Raw genomic sequence first — 12,463 nt, forward strand, 5'->3', positions numbered from 1 at the left:
TTGGGCACAACTCTCATGTTAAGAGAAACCGAGTTGAAGAATATTGTAACCACCATTGCCAAAGTAAAAAGGGAACAATATTCAAACAAAGTGAATGTAATGTACAGAAAGGGAGATTACTTGTAAGAGAAGATTGTAACCAGCATTGCCTAAGCCAAAGAAAGTCAATCACAAATGAAAGGGTATATAACTGTCCTAATGAAGCATACCCAGCAAGGAGACTTTGTAGACTACCTTACCAGCAGCTAATTGGTGGTGTAAAAGGAAATAAGATTGCAAGATATAGGCCCTCCTTATAGAAATCAACAAGGGGGAGAGAAATGTAACCTGCATTGCCTGTGGCAAACGAATCAGAGGGAGAGACATTGTGAATGTGTATTGTATCCCTGTGGAAGAAGTTCTAAACCCTTTGTTGTTGTTGAACATTAAGACTTATCCAAGAAGCAGTTGTTGATTTCCCATTGAGGATTTACGTGTGGAACGTTTGTAGCAAACCTCATGTAATAGTAGGAGTTTTTTCCTGGCAGGCGAGTTCACCAGGAAAGGGACACATTCTGGTTAGTCCTGGCAGGCGAGTAGACCAGGAAGAAGACCAGTTGAAGTACTGCGGTGTGGCATAAGGTTGTGGTGGAAAGAAAGTGGCAAGTCCACTAATGTGTTCTAATGGAGCTGTTGTAAAACCATTTTGACAAAACTTTGTTGCTTATGAAGAAGAAATGTGATTTGAGAAAAAGTGATTCCAAGAAGAGAATAATTACATTGAATACTCACTTGGTGTGTGACGACAAAGTCGTTTTGGTTTGTCAAACAGGGAGGAAACTGTAACAATTGTCTTGAAGAGTGAGAAATCCTGCTTGGAAATAAGGCCATCAAATTGCCAAGTGAAGGACTTTTGGAGTAGAACTTGGGTATTGAAAAGGACTTTCTTTATTTTGGTTTGAAATATACTGAATTGAACCTGGGGGAGGGGATTCTACCCCGGGTACAAGGATTCATGTTTATAACCTTTTCTGTTTGAATATAACTGCAGACATATAAACCCTATATGATTTTGTTGTATGTGTGTGAGGGACAGATAATTTTGGATATTAGATTATTTTCCTTTAGCCTTAGTTTGACAGGTAGGGAACCCCTTGTTAGGTTAGGGAAAGATAGGCGTTTGTCTCACCCTTATTATTTAATAAAATGACTACTTGTGAGAAAACTCTATCTACTTGGCCGTCTTGCATTTCGCATCCCTCGCAGTTGCAACATGCCCATGGTTGTGTTTCAGTGGGTAGATTGTGGAGATGTGTATGTGGGGCTATTGATGTAGGGTGGGTTGTGTGTCTATGGGGACACACTGGGTGGAGACTGGGGCTATGTCTAAGTAGGAATGGGAGTAAGTGGAGCATGGGAGTGTCTGTTGGGAGGGAGGCCTGTAGTGTGGAGATGTGCATATGGAGCTGCTGCTGATGGGTGATGGGGATGTTGGAGTTATGTCTGTAAAGAAGAGATGTTGACATGGGCAACTAGTCTGTAAAGAAGAGATGTTGACATGGGACTTTCCAAGATGCCTGATTTTTAAGTATTGTTGTTCCTACACTAGCCCATTATGGCTAATCCAGTTGTATGATTTTTTTCAGAATACTGCATGCAGTCAGTATTGAGTTATTTTCTGCCTAATCCCATCCATGGCTGCTCTAACTTTTGATAATCCCTCGGCAAAGTGATGATTTTAGCAAAACCATCTGATCATCATTGCTAATCCTACATGATGGGCATTATTATGATAAAATTCTGAGTTCAATTTGCCAATTTGTTGCCTGCTGTCAAAGCCTCTGTGTACCTCCTGGTCAACATTACACAATTTACTTGATGGCCCTCATCACGTTTGTATGGCTCTGCGAGAGGCAGTGCAATGGGTTTTCTTTGTCAGATCAGTTGAGAAAAATTTGTTTGAAATGCAGATTGGGTCCCATTTTAAAAGTATTCCACTTTTAAATCCCCTTTTAAATGGTCATGTTTGCTCAAAACCCCAAACCTTTTATTGAAGTGGGAAATATTTTATGAGGATCTATGTTCTTTGCACATATTGTTTCAGAAGATTTTGGAGGGCTGCAGGCAAATTCAAAGAAATATGTGCAATAGCATTATTGCAAATCTGACTGTGTCCCACCTAACAACTTTGCAGTGAGCTGGCCATCTGTTCGAGAGAATATTAATTTCTCTGATTTCAGTTAGAAGGGGGTGGTTAAAATATCCCTTTCAAGACCGTATAAAGCCACTGATTATGAGCCAGAGGGCTTTTGACCTACATGGGAGTTTTGTCTAAGCATGGGGGAATTGGTAACTGAAGGATTATTGTTTTCCTGACATTTAGTGGAGTGTTATACTGGTTTTCGAGTTGACACTGATGATGGAGAAGTGGTAGGGGATGTTGTCTGTTGCTTGAGATGTCAGCGTTTGTTATTTTGAGAACCTGAAAGTGATTTAGAGGTTGATAGGATTTGAGGTCTTCTCTTCAGAATTGTAGTACTGTCACCTTTTTTTTTTTTTTTTTTGGATTTCTCTGTCAATTACATTATCGTTTTTTTGGAGAAAATGACAATTTTCTTTGTAAGGCTAGTGAGGGTGGTGGCATTACTGTAATCGAACTCTGCACCTGCTATTGTGCATGGAATATAGATGATTTACCCATTGCTCTTTTTAGGAGGATTTGAGAAGTCTTGATGCATTTTGCGGGCCAGCTCTGACTTTTAGTTTAATCTCTGGCATTTCTTAGTGATCTAGCAGTGATTGGAATGGAGCAGGTTTATGCACATTATAATGATAATGATCTGTAGACCTAATTGGATTTTACACTGTTTGTCTTGTCAGATTATATTGACCGATGAATTGGATCATCTCAACATTTTAACATTCAATTTCAGAGACTCTGAAGGAGAAAGGGAACTTACACATTGGCACAAAATAAGTATTTGATGAGCAGGAGCGGAAAGAGCTCCTGGGTATCTGACATTCGAGCTAGTAGCAGCTACCGCCTGACGAACGAGGAGCTAGTACCTAGCATGCCACAAATCTACCTTTCACATGAGACGCACAACATAACTTTATGTTGATTACATAAGACCCATTAGGTCATTAATGTCTTCAGCATGTGTCCCATTATAAACATTCCCACATAAATAGAGGTAATGTCATAGTTATGTGTGTATAATGCCAGAAGTCCTAGGAGTCAAAAGTAGCTGCTGGTAGTTATTGTCGTCAAGCCAACCAGGCTCTGCTAGGCTATAAGCAGGAGCTAAATAGCCCCCAGCAATTTCGAACCATGCATTGAATATAATGACTTGATCATTAGTTAATTTCTACATTTTGATGTCTTCCAGCCCTTAGTAATACTCAAAGGGTTGGTTGTCTTCATGGACAGCATCATGGCTGTGCGCTTGACCTCCGCGCATTCTCTTTGGCGGTGGTAGTTGCCAGGTAGAGATTTAAGAGTTGTAACAAATTCACCTGGGTGTAGCCCATGATATGAGAATTTATTTATATTGCGCTCGTACACAAGTGTTTCAGAGCAGGACAAGGAAAGGCAAGGGAGGGGAACAGGGGAGAACAAGAACAATGGGAGGGAGATTAGACTAGCAAAAGTCACCAGCCACGTGATGCAACCCCTGGAGGTGGTATATGAGGGATCTGCCATTCGTCCCTCCATTGTCACTCCGCACATTCTGCAGACGCCACTCCAGGGAGATCGCCTCAATATAGCCCACCATGAAACGTGTTGTGTGTGAGAAATGAACAAAGGTGCTCCATAGTACAGCATTCATAGGTTCATAGAACAATCACGTTGGTGGCAGTGGGGGGACAATACCCGACATTATCCTGCGCAAGAAAGGTTTGCTACAGGTGGAGTGCTCAGTGGAGGATCGCTATTGACCCTGACCTCGATCAGTGGGGAGCCACCTTAGGCAGCACAAGTAACAGAGTGGCTGGGGGATGGGCGCATGAGGAAAGTGGGTGCCTGAAAATGGCGTTAACAAACGAGGGTGCTGCACGAACTAGGCTTGAGGAGGTGAGTGCAGCTGATGACTGACATCTGGAACACAGGGCCACCCAGCCGCCATGATGCTAGAGCCTGACTCGAACATGGTGGGTAATCTCAGTCAGTATCCTTAAGAGAAGAAATGCCGTCACATATAGCTACAGTCTTTGAAGCACATTTTCTAACTTGCTGCATTGGTTGTGTTTTACTTGCATCGCTCCATTATGAATGACCAAGGCTTCCGCAGCAGTCTCCCTCTTATCAAGCAATGCAATGGAGAGCTCCCTCTTTCTGATTTGAACCCGGTTTGTGACCCCTATTCTAGAGGCGAGCTGACTCAGCAGCAGCAGCAGTAACCCACAGAACATACAGAATGCATAGGCACAGATGAAGCACAGTAGCAAGCCGTCATTGTGGCGTAAAGCAGGAGCTCAGTACTTCTGAGAGCATAGAATAGTGCAAGAGCCCTCTTCTCTTCCAGGAGAGGCAAATGGAGAACCTCCTTTTAGAAAGATGATTGCTAACACAGTAGGTGTATGCACTAGATGCAGGGCAAGAGGATGTGAGCCATCATGAAGTGGGATTGCTGCTGTATCGTCATGACCGACAAAAGGCTACAAACAGGTGTTCCTATTTCCCAAATCATTTGTAACCATCTTAGAAAGATGAAAGATTGAGTCAACAGTGCTGAGTAGAACCTTCTACCTGTAAGTTGCACAGAGATTGCTATAGCAAGGACATTAACTTGTTGAGTTGTCATTTTCATTCTGCAGCGATTGTGCCATCTTGATCTGTGTCTTTTTTTTCTAGCCAGTGACTGCTTCTAGAGCCAGACCACGCCAGTTGGGCCATTGAAATATTGGCACTGTAGGGATGTTCTACAAGTTTTATTAACCCGTGGCACCGTTTTATCTAAAATATTTAAAGATTATGCTTCTACCACTGTAACCTGCATTTCTGTAATGCAAATCAGTTGCAGAATATGACACATTTTCTTTGTAGAGAAGGATTCAAAATGACTCATCCAAGTGACAGTATTCCCCAAGAAGGTCAACGGCACATGGAGAATACAGTGCCATGTGATGAAAACCTTTCTTGAGCTGCTTGCCAAACCCTTAACTAAGCATTGCTGTTGACTGACGGTAGTCATTTTAATGCGGATCACATACATTTATATATTTTTTTGATAAAATATTTGTATTATTTTATAGGTACAAACAAACAAAACAGAGACTAATTAACACTTAGTCAATACATTTAAACACACAGGTATACCCTTCTTCTTGGTGCTTGGCTTCTTTCCCCTTTCCCCTTATACTGTAGATCTGTTACGCTCAATGAGTTTTAGGGTCATCTCGATCGCCTGCATGAGTTTTTTTTTCGGCAGTTCAGCGGATTTTAGGCTCCTTTCTACATTCCTTCAGTTGTCCTCCCATCTTTGCCATATCTTGGCCGCTTTCTCTGGGCACCACCTTGTGGTATACACTCTCGTTTCCATTGGCACACACATGTCTACATCCGTTACCCATTTCTCGTACTGTGGGGGTGAGGCCGAGTCCCATAATTGAGCTAGATTCCTCTTTGCAAGTCCTGTGGATGTTGCGAACATGAGTTTTTCGAATCGAGATAGTTCTATATCTGCATCTATCCCCAGTATTAGAAGTTTGGGGTCCATCGGTATCTCGCGGCCAACCACTGTTGATAGTCTGTCGCAGCATTTTTGCCAGAAGTCTTGTATTTGTGGACATTCCCATAGGATATGGAAGAACGTCTCTCTCGTTTGGTGGCATCGTAGACAGTTGGAGATCTGTCGCTCTTCCCCATTGATGCAAGGCCTCCCTGGGATAATATATCCTGTGTAGGATTTTTAATTTGATCAGCCTGATTCTGGCTGAGATTGCTGTCTCCCTGGGGTACATGAGGGCAGTAGTCCAGTCCTCTGATTGAATTGGGCCCACGTCTCTCTCCCATTTCTCTTTAAGTTCTGTGAGTTCTATTGTAGCAAATGAGTTGATTGCATTGTACATTGTAGATGTTGTTTTGTGGTCGATTCGCTCCATTACTATGTTTCTCTCAATCGGGGTGCACACTGGTACATTAGGGAGGTCTATCTCACTTGTGGTCAGTGCGTGTCTCAATTGCCTATAGTGGAAGTGTTCTGTGGCAGGGAGATTGAATTCGACCTTTAGGGCTTGGAAAGACTTTATTTCTCCATCCCTTAACATGTCTTCTAGTCATTTTATCCCAGCCTCTCCCCAGGCCGGCCACTTGGGGATTCCTCTAAGTTCTGGAAGATGCTTGTTATGCCACAGTGGTTGTCTCAGTGTGACCTTCCCTTCCCATCCCAGGTGCTTATGTGCGTCCCTCTAGATCTGTGTTCTCTGAGCGGCCATTGTGGATGTGATTTGACGTGTTCTCTTTTGATAGAGGTTTTCTATTGGGGTGATCCCCTGCTCCGCCTGATTGTCTGCTCTGTTGTGCGGTAGCATCGGGTCGTTATGCAGGATGTCATTCACTACTGACATTTGGGCTGCCCAATAGTACGTTTGTAGGTGTGGAAGTCCAATTCCTCCCTTCCATACTGAGCGCTGTAGGGTTTTCAGTGCGATTCGAGGATGCCCTCCTCCCCACAGCAGTTTCCTAATCGTCTCATCTATTTTGCGAAATTCTAATTTTGGTATATATAGTGGTGCGTTCTGCAGGGTGTATAAAAACCGGGGAAGGGCCAACACCTTGAATAGGGCAGCTTTTCCCAGCAGTGTGAGCGGGAGAGTCATCCAGTGCCTCACATCGTTCACAAACCTATCTCTTATTGGATGTAGGTTTTTCTCTGCATATTGTGTTAGATCTGTCGTGATCTGTATCCTGAGGTATCGGAACTGCTCTTTTTCAGTTTTGTATGGGCAGTTGTTTAGAGTCGCCGGTTCGAGTCCCTTGATTGGGAATAACAAGGATTTATCATAGTTTACCCTTAGGCCACTAAAGATCCCATAGGTGTTTAGTATACTCGTGACGATGGGGCAAGAGAGTGCTGGGTCACTTAGGTAGATTAGAAGGTTGTCCGCATATAGGGACACTTTGTCCTCCAAGTTCTGTGCCCAGTGGAACTCCCTCCAAACCCGGGGCTCTCTCAGCATTATCGCTAGTGGTTCAATTGCCAGTGCGAATAACATCACCGAGAGGGGGCATCCCTGTCTAGTACCTTTCCCAAGCACTATGCTGCGTGAGGACCAGCCATTTACTCTAATTTCTGCTGTTGTGGGATTGTATAGGAGTTTGACCCAGCTTGTGAATTGAGCTCCGAATCCCATTTTACCCATTATGAGCCACAGGGCCTCCCAGTGGACCGAATCAAAGGCTTTCTCAAAGTCTATGGTGAGGAGTGCCAGTGTGTCCTGTAGAGCCGGTGATCTTTCGATGGCAGTTTGAAGTCTGTGATTGTTCATTCGCGTGGATCTCTGTGGCATGAAGCCACGTTTTTCCGGGTGGACCAAACAGGTTATCACTGTCTGTAGCCTATTGGCTAGTATTTTTGCCAGTATTTTGGCCTCAGTGTTTATGGGGGAGATTGGTCGGTAGGAGCTGCATGCATCTGGAGGTTTGCCTTCCTTGTGTATTACCACTATACTGGCCTTTCTTAGATCCGGCGGGAGGATTCCTTTTTCCTTTGCATGCAAGAACATTTTAAGCATATGTGGTGCCACTTCTGTGGTGCCAATTTTCTTCCATATTTCCACTGGAAAGCCATTGGGCCCCGGGGTTTTCCCATTTTGGAGCTGGGAGATGGCGGTCGTCAGTTCTTCCTCCGTTATTTCGGCTTCGAGTTCCAGCCTCTGTGTTTCATTTAGTGCTGGAATAGTTAGCGTATCCAGTATGCTGGGAGCCGCAGAGGTCGTCGGCGGGGCATATAGCTTTTCATAGTAGGTTGCAAAGGCCTCTGCAATATCTGAGTCCGTTGAGGCCCATTCGGTGTTTGTGGTATTTATTCAGCGCACTTGGAGGTGGCCGTCTTCTCTCCTTTCCAACCATGCAAGCATCTTGCTGGCTTTGTCTCCCGTTTCGTATAGACTGGCACGTATGGTTCTGTGCGCTTGTTTCGCGCATGTCAGCGCCACATTATGTTGCTTCTTTTGTGCCACTTGTAAGGTTGTGTTGTCTTCCACCGCTCCTGTGCTTATGAAATTCGCCTCGGCACGTTTCACCTCTGCTTCTGCGTCCTCCATGTCGTACTGATGCGCTTTTTTGTGTGTTGTTGTTCAGCTCAGAATTTCGCCTCTGAGTTGCCTTGTATGCTTCCCATACTATCCCTGCATCATCCACTGAGTCGTGGTTTAGTTCGAAGTATGTTGCGGTTGCTTCCTGAATTTTCTGTTAGTTCCGGGAACCCTAGGTAGTATGCATTCAATCGCCAATTCGGTGGAGGCTTCGGTCTCTCTGTCTCAAGCAGCATCATGAGTGGGGAGTGATCTGAAATCCCTCGGGGGTGTAGAGTCGCCTCTATTACTTTGTGTATATTTTCACCGGGGAGGAAAAAGTAATCTAGCCTGGACATCGACGCGTGTGCGCCTGAGTGAAACGAGAATTGCCTCTCCACTGGATGAAGGTCTCTCCATGCGTCCTTCAGGCCCAGTGCTGACGTAAAGGTAGCAAGCTTGGTTGGTAGTGCCGGATTTCTCCCTCTTGTATGTGTGCGATCCTCACTGATGTTCATCACCTCATTGAAGTCTCCGCCCATTACCAATGTATCTGTCGGGTTGTTTACTATTATCGGTGTAATCTTCTCAATTAAGGCTGCCATGAGTGTTGGGGGCAAATAGACTGCCAATATGGCTATGGTTTGGTTCCATAGTGTGCCTTGCATGAAAACAAATCTGCCTCCAGGGTCTTGGGTTACTTTAGTTATGTCGATCGGGGTTCTTTTGTTTATCAGTATTAGTACTCCCCTCGAGCCCATGGAGAAGACTGTGTGGATTGCCATTCTATACTTGGGTCTCTTGAAGAATTGGCAGTTTGTGCCTGCCAGATGCGTTTCGGTGAGCATCACTATATCTGGGTCGTGCCGATTTATATATTGCATTACTAGTCTTCGCTTTATGCTGTTTCCCAGGCCATTCACATTCCATGTCATGAAGGCTAGTTTTTTTGCATTATTTCCTGTTGTGGCCATTACTCCTTGGGTTTGGTGCTATTTGCAGATGGCCTTCCCTTGCAATCTTCATGTTTGCTATGATTGCTGTAGCCCTGCTGAGCCAAGTGTCAGTTGAATACCTGTGTAACACCCAACTCCCCCTCCCCATACTCCATCCCCAACTGAAGCATCTGTCGCCCATTGAACAAAACATTTAACCAATCAAACTAATTTTAAGTACGTAGGTCTCTTTGGTATTGGGAATACCTCGGTGTGCACTTGCTACTGTGGGGGGATTGTGTCGTGCTGGTCTGTGGGCCGCCAGCATTCATTTTCCGGTTGCAATATGTGTCAAAGTCCATTTTTGGTTTCATGCCTTGTATGTTTTCATCATTCATCCGCCTTTGCATTTATTTGTCTTCTCTCTGTGGTATCGCATCTATTTCTTGGTGGGGTGGTCTCTCTGGTGGTTCGTTTAGCCGTGGCCTGTTTCTTCTCGGTTCTTGTGATTTTCGTGGATTCCAGTCTCCTTTCAGATTTCTCTCTGCCCAGGTCCATGCCTCTTTGGGGTCAGTGAAGTGTATTGTCGTGCCATTATGGTATATCTTCAGCTGAGCTGGGAACAGGAGACCATATTTCACGTTTAGTGTCTGAAGGCGCTTTTTGAGGGGGTCAAAAGATTGCCTCATTTTCTGCACTTCTCCAGTGAAGTCTGGGAAGAAACCGATCCTGGAGCCCTTACATGTTATCTCCCCCTTTGTCCTGGCCATTTGCAACATTGCATCTCGATCTCTGTAGTTAAGGATCTTCGCTACCACAATTCGCAGCTGTCCTCCAGGAAACGGCCTGCCCGTTGGGACTCGCTGTGCCCTTTCTATTGAGAACAGTTTAGACGGGGTCTTGGGTGCAAATAGGTCGGCAAGCCATTGTTCTAGGAAGAGTTCCATGCTCTCCCCCTCAGCCTTTTTGGGCAGGCCAAGAATGCGGATGTTGTTCCTCCTTGACCTGCCCTCTCCCTCTTCTACCCTGCTCTCCAGTACCTTTATGCGTTCCAGTGCTCTATTCATTTGCTGACCCATACCTCTCAGTTCGTCCTCTGCAACAGATATACGGGTCTCAGCCTCTCCAGTGCGGGATGAGAGCTTCTGAAGATCATGGCGCAGCAGGGAGACTTCTGTGGAGATGCCGTCCTTTTTGACTTCCATAGAGGTTTGCAAGTTGGAGATGGCGTTCATCACATCTCTTAAGGATAGGTTTTCTTCAGGATTTTGCGTATCCTCAGACCTGCTTGATTCCATTGGTGGAGGCATGGTGGTGGTCGTGAATTGTTCCATTGTGCTCTGATTGGTCACTTTTTTCGTTGTAGTCTTATCTTTGCCCATTGCAGCTGTTGTCTGTTGGCTTGTTGTTGCTATATAAAGTGCAGACTTTAGAGTTCTGGCTCGTCTTGTGGGATAGTCTGCTCAGTGTCGCTTGTGTTTTGTAGGGAAGCTGGTATCCAAAGCGTGCTGTGCACCTGTATGGGTCCTTATTAACTATGTGGGCGCCTCCCCTTATTGTATTCTATTGCACTTGTTTTGGTGCGCTTCACTACCATTGTGTGCCGCCGGCTGTTGGGCTGGCTTGTGGGTCTCGCCTTCCCTTTTCCCCCCCTATAGGGGTTGTCGCAGTCTGTGCTCCGGTTGAAGGCGCTGCCTGGGGAAGTTTTGTTCGGCCGGGTTGGATGGGGGGGGGTTTCCCCCCTTTCCCAACTTTCGCTTCTAGGGTTTGTATGTCCTCCTCTGTCCCCTTTGCACTTGTTGGGTCCCGTTCCCCCTGGTTGCTTCTTACTTTGCTGGCAGTTCGTGTTGGGGTACTTGTCTGTTGCCTGTATCCTTTATCTCAGGATCTACCTCTGTACCCCTTCCTCATTTCAACAGTCCGCGTATAGCCAGTGTTTTAGGCCGTGTGCGATGGTGGGGGCGGTTCTGTTTCCCCCTAGCGCAATGTGGTGCCCTTCTTGGTTCAGTGTCCTGCTCTTTCATCCAACCATCCCCTCTCCTTACCGGCTTAATTTTGCAGGATGTCAGCGGGCGCTCAACGTTATACGGAGCGCCCACGAGTATCAGTATTGGAGCGGGAGGCGGTGTTCCGGGCGCCGTCGCCTTTTCCAGTCGCCGAGCGGGGGATCAGGGCTCTCCCGCTCGCGTCCACCTCAGGGATGCTGGATCCCGGATCGGGCTCCGCTGTCTGTCTGTTGTTTCGTCCGCCCCAGCTGCCTCTGTTTTCAAGGGGGCGATCCGTTTCCGCCATCTGGCGGTCACTTCAGCAGTGGCGATGCGAAGCGTCTCCGACCTCTTTGGGCTCCCCAGCGTTTCCGCACTTCAGCGCCGTTTGCCTCTGAGGATGCTAGTCCGTTGTGACCACTCCTCTTACTTGGCGCATAGCGGCCATCTTGGATTCACACCAGTGCCGGTCATGATATTTCTTCCCCCGTGGATTTCTCGGGATCTGGTCAGCGGAATGCTTCCCAGCTTCAGCAGATTGTAGCGATGGCTGTCTGCTCTTGTTTGATGTAACTGTTCGCCTCCGTTTCAACAGTTTTCTTCAGGATTTTGGAGGAATCTGCTGGCGGCCCGGGAGCTCACAAGGATCACGTTTCTATGCTGAGCCCGCTGGCCACGACCCTACATTTACATATTTTTCGATGTTGGGACACTTCTCTGGTTTTGAAATCTGATTGAATAGCCCAAGGCTCTACATTCACATAAATGTAAAAACATGGATGTCTTTTAAAAAAATAAAATAAAAAAAGCTCCCATTTTCACCAAAAAAAAGCTACATCCATCCACATTTATTTTTAAACCAAAGAAGGATTTCTCCCTAGACACTTGTAGATTCTGAATTATGAGATGTATTTGAAGGTGCCTACACAGCGCAGGAAAGCTCTCTGAAATAACCTTTAAATGTGTATTCATCCTGTACACAAAATACTTTTTAAAAATGACAATACTGCATTAAAAAGGAAGGCAGTTATGTGACTATGCTTCCTTGGATAGGACTGTTGGAGGGTGGAATGACTTATGTGTAAAAATCTATAAGAAGTGGCAGTAGTCAACAGATGTGGAATTTGTTCAGTCATGGTTGATTACACAGCTAATGGAAAAAGTAATGGTAATGTGGAAGCATTGATCACCTTATTAGAGGCTAGTAAGATGCAGACATGGAAACTATGTGGTGAGCTCGGAACAATTTGGACTTCTGCTTAGGGGAGGTGGAAGCATTTGTCTCCATGCACATCACACAAGAGTTTGCCAGGCACAAGGATTGAC

At 45.5% G+C, this 12,463-nt stretch overlaps 1 protein-coding gene across 1 annotated transcript in view; it reads left to right on the top strand.

The window, feature by feature from the left end:
- The window catches only part of TEX30 (testis expressed 30), a 357,919-nt gene that overhangs the window by 142,971 nt on the left and 202,485 nt on the right, over positions 1–12,463 (top strand). The gene's annotated exons all lie outside the window — the stretch shown is intronic.

Source organism: Ambystoma mexicanum, chromosome 7q (genome assembly GCF_040938575.1).
Source record: "Ambystoma mexicanum isolate Mex_15411 chromosome 7q, UKY_AmexF1_1, whole genome shotgun sequence".
In the NCBI taxonomy this organism is placed as follows: Eukaryota; Metazoa; Chordata; class Amphibia; order Caudata; family Ambystomatidae; genus Ambystoma; species Ambystoma mexicanum.